At 36.3% G+C, this 6043-nt stretch overlaps 1 long non-coding RNA gene across 1 annotated transcript; it reads left to right on the forward strand.

Annotated features, from left to right (window-relative positions):
* LOC109849367 lies at positions 2756-5733 on the forward strand. The gene is made up of 2 exons (XR_002249078.1): positions 2756-2889; positions 4378-5733. It is a non-coding gene; the product is annotated as an uncharacterized LOC109849367 (long non-coding RNA).

Below are 6043 nucleotides of genomic sequence, written 5' to 3' on the forward strand. Positions count from 1 at the left end.
ACTAAAAACGACTACAGGGTTTGGCGGTCGACCGCACATGTTGCCGCAGTCGATCGTCAAAAGTCCATATGCTTTCCCTGAGTCTATGCACGTTTTCGGTCGACCGTACATGTCGTCACGGTCGACCGGACAAAACCAAAAATCTGTTCCTCCGTGATTTCCTGTAATTTGAATGTTTCTCTTCAGAGAATTGAGTCTTCCAATGCCTGAAAGTGTCGAGCACTAAACAAGTCACTTATGAAAAATTCATGGATGGATCATAGGTAAATAGTTTGCTATTCATCTCTTGTCACACAAAGTAATACACCTAGAAGCTGATATGCAATGCATATTACATTTACTCCAAATAACACCTTGTTGATGGCCTTCATTAGAAATGATCTCGAAGTTTATGTGTACAGATGGAAATGGCTCACAACCAACCATCAATGTTCTACACATTCTTCCAATTTCCTAAAAAAGGGAATCGAGAAAAGACAAGCCTGCAGATGGTTTCCATGCACAAGTTTCTTCATTTTCATTCAATTTGTGCATAACAATCAATTCTTTAGCCTTACACGGCTCTGCATTCACGTTATCCGACCTTTTTTTTTAGTAAAAATGTTCTTGGACTTGATCTCTAACTTGAAATGTACAAAACCTTGCTCATAAGTTTTCACTTTGACTAATCTACTTTAGGTAATTAATTACCTGTTAATTAAGTAATTATGACCTAATATTGTAAATGTTTGTTTCATCCGCAGCTCACACTAGTTCAATTCAAAACTCAAAAATTGATGCGTATAAATTGGAGCTCGCCACCCTCTCCCATGGTTTTCAATTTGCACTTCATTCACTATATATTATTGTTAAAGAAACGAGATGGCTGCTCCTGCCTACGCCCCTGCGCCAAATGCTGGTTATTGCCCGGGTAATTAACATATGCACATACAACATATATACATCATATATATTCTTCTAACTACTGTTTTATTATTTATTTATTTATTTATTAATCTTTGGGTGGAGCAGTGTGTAACTATGACCGTGTTCGTTGTAAAAAAAAAATTATGGGGTTTTTTCGGTATTAATACTTTAAAATTTCTTATTTTTAATTTAATCCCTCGGATCGTTGAAATTGCTATTAGGTCTGTCGGTACTTGATTTATTTTGGACTTAGTCTCTCAAACCATTGAAATTTAGCCCCTTGAATCCAGAGTAAAAGCAATAATCAGGGAGATTATTTCAAAATAATTATAAGAATTGGAAGATCTAAAAGCAATTTCAATTTTCTAAAGACATCCAATTCGTGTTATTGCTAAGGCGTGTGATTAATTTGCAGGGAAATTGGAGTGGCCAGAGCTTGTCGGAGTTGAAGCGTGGATCGCTGGGAAAATAATAGAAATACAGAACCCAAATGTTCATGTTGTTTTCATAAAGTGCGACGCACCGAGGACGTTGGATTTTAGGTGTGATCGCGTGTGGGTTGACTTTGACATAGTTCATGGGGGCGATGCGGTCGTCTGCAAAACTCCAAGAGTGGGTTAGAGAGAAATTATACGATGCGCGTATATAAATATATAAGCAAATAAAGTTGTGGAGGCGATGGATGCATGTGTGATGGTGATTATGTTAGGAAGAAGAAGGGCTTTCCATCTTCGAATGTTATGGGTGGTAACTTGGCGGTATGTATCTGAGTCTTCAATAATAAAACCCCTCTTGAGTGAGAGGTGGAATGGGCGCAAATCACTAGAATACAGCAAATGTTAGATTTCAAATGAATCACAACCGCTCAGAAAAAATATAGATCAACAACTGTGATCATTCAATGAGTCTTAAATTAAATTAATTATAAATAATAATAATAATAATAATAATAAATTAGTTTCTTAGCTCTTAAAGATTCGATAGCTAATTTAATTAAATGCATATATTATGGATCCAATTAATTAACTATTTTTTCATTTTTCCTTTTACATAACCTTTTTCTATCTCTACACTATAAACTACGAGCATCCATTCTCTTCAATCCACCACATCACCTAATAAGCCAAATTCTTACACCAACACAATAGTTCATGAAATATGTTATATGAAAAGTTTGTCAAATGGTCTATAGTGTACGTGGTTTGTATATGTATGTGCACGTGCATACATTGGATAATATTATCAAACGGTTTGCAGACTTAAAGATTTATTTTTTATGGAGTTGATCGAGCACTATATCTCATGTTCAATTTGTAGCTCTAATTGATTTATGTTTTATCACTATATCTCAGGAAAAATATAGACAATTGTGATCAAGGATATATAATTTTCAATGCTTTAAGTAGTAGAGAAGAACCAAATCAGCATATCACTATCTTCCTAGCTAGCCATAATTTATATTAGAAACCACGCGAGTATGTTATGGTGATTTGACATCAGAGTGGGGGCCCGACCCGTATTCCCCTGACTACGAGTTGGGGGCTTGCTGTCCAACCGCGAGCCAAATAGCTTTTTCCTTATTCTTGTATATAACTATTTTAGCTACAATATTATTACGTCTTTTCAGGGAGGGCCAAACAGGCCCTGAGTCCCCTGGCGATGACTTAAAAAAAAGACTCATAGGTTTCGTTTCGTGAACCTCAATCCTCGTCAATTCTTGGGCCGTAAGCCTGGATAATTAATCATAAAAATATATCTTAACAACGTATTCATTTAAAATGGGCTTTAAAAATCAGAGTTAGCTAGCCCATTTATCTTATTCTAGTTCTAGATCTCAGGGAGACTGAGATACAGTCAAGGTTCTGAAAAGCCTAAGACTGAAAAAACAAAGTTTTTATGCGGTGAGTAAAAGAATTCAGAGAGAAGGATGGAAGCGAAGAGTTGAAGACGAGAGAGAGAGAGAGAGAGAGGGCACCTGAGAGCGTGAGTTCTCCCTCCTTATCTATGTTCTTATTCGAAATGAATTCATAGGTTTTCTCTTATGGATCCTATTAATCGCGCATTGGCTTGAGATTTCAATTTGCAATTTATTAGTCACTGATTCAGTGGATGAGGAAATGGGTTTTTGCTATTTTTGTTTATTGACATTGTTGTCATGAGAAAAGTCAACTCTTGGTTTGGTTGTTTCATATTGAGTGTATCTCTAGGTTACGGGGGTGTTTGGTTCACCAATAGGTAAGAATAGGATTAGGAATCTGATTTTGTTTATGGATTCCTACCTATTCCATAAATTTTTTTAAGACAAGTTTATAGATTTATGGAATCATTTTTTTTCTTGCTATGTTTGTTTCATAACGTAAAAAGATGGAATCCAACTTTATAGAAACTCTCCAATTCCTAATCTTTAGTTTGGTTAGGAATGAGACTAGGATTCGGTCTCATAATAATATATAGTTTGTGAAGAAACGGAATCCGAAAAAAAGAGAGAGAATAGTACGGGTGTGTCAGTTTTTTACCCCAAATCCTCCCAAATCATTAGGATTTGGGTTTCTATAAAATCACCGTACTTTTTCAACTTTATAGATTTTGAAACCTATAAATTTGTTGAGAACCAAACTCAAGATTAGGATTGATAAAGAATCATTTATTTACGGTTTTGCCCTTGTCAGCTCCAAATCCTATTTTTTTTCATAAGATGAGTGAACCAAACACCCCCTAAGAGTTTGTATAATGATGAGAAAAGTCTAGGAGTTTGTAGAATGAGAAAAGTCAACCCTTGTTTAATTAGGTATTATACCGAGACATTCTGTACAATTTCTGTCTTGATGCTATTATACTGATTTGTTGATAATAATTGCATCTTGGCTTGGATTTTCAGTTTGTATCTACTTGGTGACAGATTTAGTTGATGAGGAAATGGGTTTTTGCTATCTTTGTTTGTTAACACTATTATGATGAGAAAGGCCAGTTCTTGGTTGGCTTAGTTCATCATGCATCTCTAGATTATGAGTTTCAATAATGAGTTAGGATGAATCTTGATCAATTGTCACAATGATTTGCCTGATTTAGTGTCCGTTAGTTAGGAGAGTTAGCTAACTATAAGTGCATTTTTGAGAAGTTATGGGATATCTCCACATAAGAACATTTGAATGTTTGCTTGGTTAATGTCATTTTCATAACTTTCCATGGCAGTAAAAAAAATAAAAATAAAGGGGAGGCCCCTTCTTATGCTTGTATCTATGAAAGTTTCTTCAAAGAAATTGTGCCTAGATAAGAGAATCATCTCCAGATATTTCTGCCTAAAATCTAATAGTATTTGTGAGTTATTTGATTAATGTTATTTTTGTGACCACATAACATGCTTATTATATAAAAGTAGACGAAGTGCGTTATTGTTGTTATTTAATTAAATCTTCAACGGCTTTTCTTGCTGAAGTGTATATTCAGAAACTTTTTGTTGTACATATCCAGGTAGTTTTGTCAATCTAGAATAAGTTTAGGAAGAAAGTTAGCATCCAAGAAAATTGAGAAAATAAAAAGAAACATGACTGAATGATGAGGATGCAACAACGAAATCATCCTCTACCCATCCGGACACAATCAGTTCCCTCGTAAGATCATGTACTCTTTACTTTCAACTTTGACATCGGCACTGAATGTGTTGATAGGAGGATCGTCTATCAATTGACTAGCTCGTTGAAGTAGGGCTCTGCAAATTTCTCTGCAGTCATGTCACGGTGATCACTAATGAGTTCTTCAGCTATCAATAGACTCTGGACACGTTTGCGCCAGATAAAACAGTCTGCAGTTTTTAGGAAATTTACTCAGATATAAGAAGCAACGTTTGACTATAGCTAAAAAATAAGTGTTTCTTTCCATTCCCTCTGGATGTGAATTACTTTGCAGTTTCGAAACCTAGAGGGATCTTCAGAACTGCAAAGTAATCCAGATCTAGAAAGAATAAAAGAAACACTTTTAGTGATCTGCCTCAAAAGCTGCTGCTTATATCTTAGTAAATTTCCTGAAGACTGTGGACTGTTTGATCAAACGTAAACATGTTCAAATTCTATGGATAACTGAAATACCCATCAGCGATTGACGTGAGATGACTGAAGAGGAGGTTGCAGGGTCATATTTCAACGAGCTTCTCCATCGCCACAAGATACTCCTTGGCAAATTTTAAGGTCCGAGAGTAAATGATCTTATTGGAACTACCTGTTTCCAAATAGATAGAGGATAGTTTTGTTTCTAGTCCAGACAGAGCTGCAACAACCAAATCATCGTCGTTAGAGCTTTCTTCGGCAACGACATTTCATCCTTTCTTCAGCCATGGCTCGTGCGCGGGTATCGGTGTTCTCTCGCTCTCTCTCAGAGGGGACTTGAAGGGTTTCATTAATGATCACGTTGCTACCCGCTCCTCCAGTGCGGTTGAGCACGGCCTGTCGTGTAGTCTGTGCTGCCGGAAGTAGAGGTCCACAAGAAAGCCGGTTGATGAATGATGCTTCGAGGATATTCACTGTTCCTGCTAACTTGGCCTCAGAGGACCACACTGCTTATTTCTGCGGTGCAGTGGGGGAGAGCGTGCTTCTATTGTAAGCCGAAGGAATACGAGTTGCTCTGGAACGAAATTTGTCAACGATTTTTGAACCAAATTATCTCGAAGGTAACTAATAATGTTAATGCGGTGAGGAGCGCGCTTTAGTTGTCGATCACCTGCCAACTTTAAGCCTCTGTTTCTTTTTGTTGGTCATGTAATGGATGTTGGATTATTGGAATAAGTGATGTTGAATGATTTTGTTTCTACATTTATAATGGTATTATTTTTGTTGTCGTTGTCGTCAAAATTGAGGTTGTCGTTTGCTTTACTTTACCATATCTAGTCATTGTTTGATGGAATCGTAAAAAGTTGTATATAAACAGTGCTAAATTGACTACGATAGTTTGGTTGTCGTCCAACTAACGCAACGTAACAATCAACACTAATCGCAATTCAGAAGAAATTCATACGTATCTGTAATTTGATTAGAATTTCCACAGATTTTTTTTCTTCTTCTTCCAGTGTCCATGATTCATACGAAACATATATCGTATTTTCGAGCAAATGATTTGGAGAAACTTTTACACTTGACGGATCGTA

This window comes from Asparagus officinalis, chromosome 7 (assembly GCF_001876935.1).
Source record: "Asparagus officinalis chromosome 7, Aspof.V1, whole genome shotgun sequence".
Taxonomy (NCBI): domain Eukaryota; kingdom Viridiplantae; phylum Streptophyta; class Magnoliopsida; order Asparagales; family Asparagaceae; genus Asparagus; species Asparagus officinalis.